Source organism: Toxorhynchites rutilus, chromosome 2 (assembly GCF_029784135.1).
Source record: "Toxorhynchites rutilus septentrionalis strain SRP chromosome 2, ASM2978413v1, whole genome shotgun sequence".
Lineage (NCBI taxonomy): Eukaryota > Metazoa > Arthropoda > Insecta > Diptera > Culicidae > Toxorhynchites > Toxorhynchites rutilus.
This window is the reverse complement of record NC_073745.1, coordinates 35,479,407-35,488,659: the sequence shown is the minus strand read 5'-3', so window position 1 is coordinate 35,488,659 and position 9,253 is coordinate 35,479,407. Positions and strand designations below refer to the sequence as shown.

The following is a 9,253-nucleotide window of genomic DNA, read 5'->3' as shown; positions in this document are numbered from 1 at the left end:
ATTTAACTATTCAGTGCAATTTTATCAAAATTTGAAAGAGAAATTAAAAAAGGAATGTTTTATTCAATATTTTTATGAGATTAATCTATTAAAAATCCATGAGTACCTTTGCTTTATTATTTACCCCCCATTATTTGTTAATTTTTTTTTATTTCATTAATACAGTAAACAAATTACGAATAAAATAACATAATTCGTTCAAACACTATTCCATTGCTGCTTCCGCTGATCCTTGTCGAAGAACGAGCTCAACATATGCCGCAATTCCTCGAGCACGTAATCCTGGGGCAGGGGCAGCTTCTCGAGCCCAATTCGCATCACAGCTATCAATACGCGGATCCGGGGCAAAGAATGACCGAATCAGATAAGCTGGAATTTCGTTCTGACAGAACCGATGCTTTGGCGTCGGGCATTGGAACATTTAGACCACAGAGCACATATCTGACAGTTTTGGCTGGAGTGCCTTGGTCTCGTCGTCGATCGCGTCGCCGGTCAGGTCAAACTGGAATACCCAAAGAATATTAGACGAGAGAATTATTTTTAGTGTGTTCAAATTAACAAAAACTAACCTTCTCATTCAGCTCGATAAAGCCGCTCGAAATCCGCCCCTCCATGAACCGATTGAAGATTTGTTTGACATCCCCGAACTCGTTCAATAATTATTTCAGATAAGGGATGTTGCCTGTGAACAAAAAATAGAAGTCAATTAAATAACTCGATCTGCTTGTCAAAAGACACCACTCACCGTTAATAACACAGTCCGTGGCAATATGCTAAATGATGACATCGTGCACCTGTGACCATTGCTTCTTTTTGAGCAGAAACTTGCATCACAGAATTAGTTCCACAACACTGGTACTTGTATTGCATTTATTTTACTTGTTAAAGAAGTGAAATAAAAATTTCAGCATCCATATCACTTGCACATTATCAACTGGTTTCAAAATCAACAAACAAACGTCAATAGTGCACACATACTATTACATTAGACGAAAAATTGCCTGAATTGTACTAATACTAACAGACATGACAAACAACTGTCAATTCGCTTTCATGGCATGGAGTTTCGTGCTCCGCTTTCGGGAAATGATAGTGATAATGGATTTTCAGGTGCATTAAACACATATCTTAAAATAAAAACTATGAATGAAAATTAACTTCTACTCCTGAAATGTGTTCTTTATGTAATAAAGTAATACGTTCTTTTGCAAGTTGGGAAACCTCCTGAACAATAATTGTGTCTGATAATGATTGTATATTACAATGATGAGTTTTAGTTAAAATATTAAGAAAACTTTACAAAAATGGTTAAGGAAGAATCAATACCACAGGTTCTGAGCAATCAAATAATATGAAGTAAAAGTTTTCATTAAAAATTTAAACAACTTAAAACTGTCTTGAGGTGTAACAATCTTATAGAGAATTATTTGCTTTCCCAAACCGATGTCTCCACCAGACGTCGACACTATTCTACGGTCATCGCGTATAATGCTTGTCCGGTCACCGGACATTGCAGTCGCTGTAGACGGCTGCATCACGGCGCCGTAAAAAGGTTGGTCCGATCGAAATTTGCCATTTGGGTTTCAAACCGGTCCGGCAGAAACTGGATAATGTGTAATCGGCCTTAGGGCGATTACACATTATCCGGTTTCAGCCGGACCGGTTTCAAAAAGCGCCGCTGGGTTTGGACGGATAACCGGATAACAATGTGAAAGAAACCTCGCGCTACACAAAACCGTACATCTTTCACATACACATACATGCATTTGTTTATACAGTGGTTTGACAGGTAAATATTGCTGCAAATATTTCTGCTACATACAACTGATTGCTGTTGGGTGGCTGGCTCAATTCGACAGCCCACAATTTCCAGCTCCCAACATTGTATGGGGAAATCCTTTTCCGCACCACAAATTGCTGTCGGCGAACAAAAGTTCGAACTGCTATCCACGCAATGCCGACAGTAAATACAAAACGGAGAAACACCCGGCATCACATCAACAAACAAAATACAGTTCTGGTAGAACTACTTATATTCATATGAAAACACTAGTTATATAAAACATATATTCACAATGTACAGTTTCACAAAATTACAATCTGTATTTATTTAGCAAAACATCCGATAAAATATTTAATTTATTGTTGATTCCATGGTGGACGATGTCGGACGTATCTGCTCCGCAGAATTTCCGCTTACGCTTTGTTGATCGCATCTCTGTGCGATGTTCCCGATCGCTATCGGCAGCGGTGAATTCCCTAATTCCCTTGCGCATCTTTTCCGATCGCATATGAGTGAGCGAAGATCAAGCATCTGTACCTTGTTCTTGGTATAGCTGCACCTAGCTGATCGAGCCCGTGTTTTTTGAATTTCCACTATTGTTTTTGAGCAGCTTAGGGCATTCACCCTCTCATGATATGCCTTTTGGGGTTGCAACGACGAACCTGCTCAAATTTGCGTTCCTTTGAGAGTACATACGGACGAATGTTAAAGTGTGGCACGCCATGAGCACGGCCAAAGTGAGTGCAGGCCTCGCAGACATTACGCGCACATCAGGACGGTGTTCTTACCGATAAGTGCGATCAGAGCGGTCAGAGGTATAAACCTTTCCGCCCCATTTCAAAATACGTTCGCAAACCTTTTCGGTAATTCTCAGAGCGCACACGTTTATGTTAGGCGCATATGGTACAAAAGTTCCCACAACGACGGCAACGTAAATTTGCAATGATAAATTAACATGAAAAACTTACTGGACAAAAAACATGGCTGTCATCAACAGTATTACAAAAACTAACTTTTGTCCAGTTGCTGTGTACTCATCCACTCACTAATTTATTTTATTTTTAAACACACAAACAGCATGATTTATTTCACACGCTCCGTTGCCACATATTTTTTAACAGTCCCAGAAACACGGTTAGATAAAAGTGTAAAATTTTATGAAGCAATAATAATAACAATTTCTAACAAGCTAGGGGCACTACTTATTTATGTGTATTGTCTGTTCACTTCCTGTGATCATCTTGAAATCTGCCTACAAGAGAATGTGTGCCTATTCATTCATTCTAGAGTGTTTTTTTTTATTTCAGCATTGCAGTAATAATGCTTTGTGATTAAAATTACATCATACTTTTCTTTCAAACACTATCTAATTGCTGCTTCTGCAGATCCTCGTCCAGAAACGCACTCAGCCGTAATTTCTCGAGGACGTACTCCTGGGGCAGAAGCAGCTTCTTGAGCGCGTTTTGCATCAACGCACAGCGGATCCTGGGCGAAGAATGACCGATAGCTGGGTGATTGCGTTCTAACAGAGTCGGGCAGGGAAACATCTCGATCACCAAGCACTAATCGGACAGTTTGGTCTTGAATTCCTCGAGCCGAGCCTTAACCACCTCTTCGTCGATCACGTTCCAGGTCAGGTTGAACTGTATGAAATACCGAATAAGAATATTAGAAGATTTTGGTGTGTTCAAATTAACAAAAACTCACCTTCACATTCAGCTGGATGAAGTTTCTTGAAATCTGCCCCTTGATTTTTTTTTTTTTTTTTTTATTAATCCGTTTATTTTTACAGGCTCAGTTACATAAGTTTAATGAAGCCAAACTCTTAACTATATTTCAACTAGCATATATCAACATGTTGTTTCCTTAATTCTATGGTTAATGAAATAGGAAACCGATTACTCGCGGTCGACTCGAGTTTAGAAGGATGACACATTTTCATTAGGAAAAGGATGGGATGTAAGGAGATGTGTGTTTACACTCGCACTCACATTCACATTCACATTCTCATTCACACTGACACTTCACACTCAATTCTTAAAACTATCCTTACATCTAATATGTATTTACAATTTAACTTATTCTAATGTTAGTAGGAAGGGAACCGATAGCTCGCGAAGGACGAAAAGGAGGGGAAAAAGGATGTATGAACAATCACACTCGAAGATCGATAGCTTTAAGGAAAACATATATTTGGGACATGTAATCAAGGTCTAACCGAGCCAACACATCTCTCACCGGCACATTGGACTGCTTTCCTCCAGCCCGAAGGGAGTTTTCTAAATTCGATCTGGCGACAAGATACAACTCGCACGACCAAACAACGTGTTCGATATCGTGGTAACCATGGCCACAACCGCAGAGATTGCTGTCGGCAAGATTAAAACGAAAAAGCAGCGCGTCTAACGAACAGTGATTGGACATGAGTCGGGAGAAGGTGCGAATAAAGTCCCGACTCAATTCCAGACTTTTGAACCACGGATTGAGGCTAACCTTAGGGATAATTGAGTGGAGCCACCGGCCCAATTCATCTTCGTTCCATTTGCGTTGCCAGTTAACGATGGTATTTTTACGAACTAAAGAATAAAATTCATTGAAGGCGATTTGACGCTGATAAATTTCGCCTTCAATTGCACCTACCTTTGCTAATGAGTCAGCCCTCTCATTACCCGGAATTGAGCAATGTGAAGGGACCCAGACAAAGGTAATGACATAACAGCGTCTGGATAAAGCACTCAAAATTTCTCGTATTCTCTCAAGGAAGTACGGCGAGTGCTTTTCCGGCCTCACTGAACGGATAGCTTCGACAGAGCTAAGACTATCCGTTACAATGTGATAGTGTTCAACAGGTCGTGAGGCGACGCTGTCCAGCGCCCAGTGTATTGCTGCCAATTCAGCAATATACACTGAGCAAGGATACTGAAGACTGTGTGAGGTGCTAAAAAATTTGTTGAACACTCCAAATCCTGTGGACTCATTCATAGAGGACCCATCAGTAAAGTACATATTATCACAATTGACACGCCCATACTTTGCTTCGAAAATCGTAGGAACGATCCCCGATCGATGATAATCTGGAATTCCATGGATATCCTGCATCATGGACAGATCAAAATGCACAGAGGAATTGATGTAGTCAGGAAAACAAACACGGTTGGGAATATACGAAGAAGGATCAACCTGCATGGAGACGAATTCATGATATGAGCTCATGAATCCAGAATGAAAATTTAGCTCGATCAGCTGCTCAAAATTTCCGATCACCAATGGGTTCATAACCTTACACCGAATGAAGAACCGAAGAGATAATAAATTGAAGCGATCTTTTAGTGGGAGTACGCCTGCCAAAACCTCGAGACTCATGGTATGCGTTGAGGGCATACATCCCAACGCAATACGGAGACAAAGATACTGAATTCGCTCGAGTTTAATGAGGTGTGTTTTGGCAGCTGATTGAAAACAGAAACTGCCATACTCCATCACTGAGAGAATAGTTGTTCGATACAACATTAGAAGATCTTCGGGATGGGCTCCCCACCAGGTGCCGGTAATTGTACGGAGAAAGTTTATTCTTTGTTGGCATTTTTTACTCAGATACCTAATATGGGCCCCCCAAGTACATTTGGAGTCGAACCAGACCCCAAGATACTTGAAAGACATAGCATGAGTGATCGGTTTACCCAAAAGTTGAAGCTTTGGTTTTGCTGGTCTATGCTTCCTAGAAAAAACCACCATCTCTGTTTTCTCCGTGGAGAATTCGATCCCTAGCCCAATGGCCCAGGTTGAAAAATTGTTCAAAGTATCTTGTAAGGGTCCTTGCAGTTCGGATTCGTTTGATCCTACGACAGACACCACTCCATCATCTGCAAGTTGTCTTAGGTTGCAATTTTGTGTAAGGCAATTGTCGATGTCGCTTACATAGAAGTTGTACAAAAGGGGGCTTAAACATGAGCCCTGGGGGAGTCCCATGTAGGAGACCCGACTTACTGTCGAATCCCCGTGAGAAAAATTCAAATGTTTCTCACAAAGCAAGTTATATAACATATTATTCAATAGAGGCGGCAGACCCCGAGAGTGTAATTTGTCTGACAGGACCTCTATTGAAACAGAATCAAAGGCCCCCTTTATGTCCAAGAATACTGAAGCCATTTGTTTTTTTTCGGCGTAAGCCAATTGAATTTCTGAAGAAAGCAACGCAAGACAATCATTCGTCCCCTTGCCCCTGCGGAACCCATATTGTGTATCTGAGAGTAGGCCATTCGTTTCAACCCATCGATCAAGGCGAAACAAGATCATTTTCTCCAACAATTTCCGTATACAAGACAGCATTGCTATTGGGCGGTACGAATTGAAGTCGGACGCGGGTTTTCCGGGTTTTTTAATAGCTATAACTCGTACTTGTCTCCAGTCATCTGGAACAATATTATGCTCCAGAAACCGATTGAATAAGTTCAACAAGCGATGTTTCGCCACATCAGGGAGATTTTTCAGCAAGTTGAACTTAATTCTATCCGATCCCGGAGCAGAATTGTTACATGAAAGGAGAGCAAGAGAGAATTCTACCATCGAAAACTCGGAATCAAGATCGCACCTATCTTGTGGTATATCTCGAACAAATTTTTGCACAGGAGCTGAATCAGGACAAACCTTTCGTGCAAAATTAAAGATCCATCGATGTGAATATTCCTCGCTTTCATTGGATGAAGAGCGATTTCTCATGTTTCGAGCCACTTTCCATAATTTTTTCATTGACGTTTCTCGTGACAAACCTCCCACGAAATTTCGCCAATAAGCACGTTTTTTCCCTTTGATCAAATTTTTGAACTGATTCTCAAGGGCTAAATACGTTTGAAAATTTTCAGGAGTACCACGTTTCCGAAAAGCTTTAAATGCATTCGATTTTTCTACATAAAGCTTGGAACATTGGCTATCCCACCATAGATTGGGAGGCCTTCGGAAAATGGTGGAACCTGGATTGGGTTTCGTTTGAGCGCGAACTGCGCTGTCATAGATCAAACGAGAAAGGAAGTTATACTCCTCCAATGGAGGTAAACCATCTCTGGAATTGATGGCTAGAGTAATCGCGTCCGCATATTTTTTCCAGTCAATGTGTCTTGTGAGGTCATATGCCATGTTTATAGATTCAGAAGAATTCGACCCAATGGTGATGGAAATTTTGATTGGCAAGTGATCACTACCGTTGGGGTCCTGGATTACATCCCACTTGCAATCTAACGATAGTGAATTCGAGCAAAGCGAGAGGTCAAGAGCACTTGGGTTAGCAGGAGGTTTAGGTACACGTGTTGTTTCCCCAGTGTTCAAAACGGTCATATTGAAGCTGTTACAAAGGTCATATATCAACAATGAACGATTGTCGTCGTACTGTTCCCCCCAGGCAGTTCCGTGAGAGTTGAAGTCTCCCAAGATCAATCGTGGCTCAGGAAGGAGTGAGCACATGTCAACAAGTTGCTTGCGGCTAACCGCAGCTCTCGGAGGCCAATACAAGCTGACAATACAGAGGTCTTTGCCTCTGATGTTTGCATGACAAGCAACAGCTTCAATCCCTCCAATAGGTGGAAGGTCAATTCGAAAAAATGAGTGGCACTTATTGATCCCCAATAGCACCCCTCCGTATCTGTCATCACGGTCCAAGCGTACAATATTGAAATCATGGAAAGAGAGATCATCTCGCGAAGAAAGCCAAGTTTCGGACAGAGCAAAAACATCACAATTGAACTTATGAATTAAAAATTTGAATGTATCCAATTTAGGGATAAGACTACGACAATTCCACTGTAAAACAGTGATATCTCCGACCTCTCTATTTGAATTAGACATCAAGAGAGATAATCATTGCAAGGAGGGGCCATGTTTGCATCAATTGCTGCAAAATTGTCTTTAATACTGGAAGCATTGAAATGACAATGGTTCTGATGGAGTCGGAAACGTTAAAACACTTGAAGATTTGATCCAAAAGGTCAGACAACTTTATAAATCCCGATTGGGAAGTTGAGCTGGACGGAAAAATAGGGACAGTTGGGGTTTTTGATGTCCCCTCGAGTGCTGGGTCGTTCGAAGGTGAACTATTCCCACGGAAGCCAGGAGGAACCTGATTTTGCTTGTCCGCTGCACTCGGTTTTTTAGGCAAGCTAACAGGGGATATCACCGGAGGGACTTGTGATTGAATTTTGGGAGTGGTCACATTTTTGCGCCGGGGATTCCCTTGGGAAATAAACGGTGTACCCCCGTGAGCTGTGTCCGCTTCCATTTCGTCAACTGGCAACTGCCCCTTGATGAAACAGTTGAAAATTTGGTTGACATCCTAAAACTTGTTCAGTATCGATTTCAAATGAGGGAAATTTTCTGTAAGCAAAACAAAAACAAAAGTTAATTAATGAATTATGAATAATAACACTACCCACCGTTGAACACAATCCATGGCAAAACACTTCATGAAACCTCGTGCGCATGTGACCATTGGTTCGCTTTGAGCAGAAATTTGCATCACTTCACTTGTTCCACAGTAGCGAAATAAAATTTTCGGCATCCATATCATTTGCAGCTTATGGAATGATTTCAAAATCAACAAACAAACGTCAATAGCACACACATGCTAATACATGGGACGAAAAATTGCATGAATCGCACCAATACTAACAGACATGACAAACATCTGTCAATGCGCGTTGATGGCATTGGGCTTCGTGCTACGCTTTTGGGAAGTGATAGTAAAAATAAATTTTCAGGTGCAATTAACACATAATCAAAATAAAAATTATTAATGAAAATTAAATTTTTCTTAAGAAATATGTCTTTTGTGTAATAGAGTAACGCGTTCTTTTGCAAGTTGTGAAAAGTTCTTAAGCAAGAATTGTGTTTGATAATAATTTCATATTATAATGATGAAAATATCAGCAAAATTATACAAAAATGATTAATTAAGAGTCAGTATTACGTGTTTTGAACAATCACATAATATGAAGTAAAAATTTTCATTCAAAGTTTGAACAATTCGAAACTGTGTTAAGGTCTGATAATCTTATAGAGAATCATTTGCTTTCCCAAACTGGTATCTCCACAAGACGTCGACACAATACTACTGTCATCGCATTTAATGCTTGTCCGGTCACCGGACATTGTAGTCGCAGTAGACGGCTGCATCACGGCGCCGTAAATAGGTTGGTACGGTCGGAATTTGCCATTTGGGTTTCAAACCGGTTCGGCAGAAACCGGATAATGTGTAATCGCCCTTAGGGTATACTTTTCGGTAGGAGTAAAAGCTCCCCCTACTTTCATGTATTTTCAACGTCGATTTCCCCTGGCAGTTTGGTTTTGATGTCTCTGTTAGGGAACCAATCAAAAGAGGGTATTTCCGTTAGGATAGGGATTGAGATTTTTCGAATGTTCGATAGTTGGTTTCATGACATATATTATTTTCTTCAATATAAAAAAAAATGTTATGGAGTGCCG

The 9,253-nt window shown here is 40.6% G+C and overlaps 1 long non-coding RNA gene across 1 annotated transcript; it reads right to left on the bottom strand.

Moving 5' to 3' along the window:
- Nucleotides 1-264: 264 nt before the first annotated feature.
- Nucleotides 265-856, bottom strand: LOC129771838 (uncharacterized). Its single transcript, XR_008742488.1, has 3 exons — nucleotides 746-856; nucleotides 570-682; nucleotides 265-502 (listed from the first exon to the last, which is right to left on the bottom strand). It is a non-coding gene; the product is annotated as an uncharacterized LOC129771838 (long non-coding RNA).
- Nucleotides 857-9,253: the final 8,397 nt, after the last annotated feature.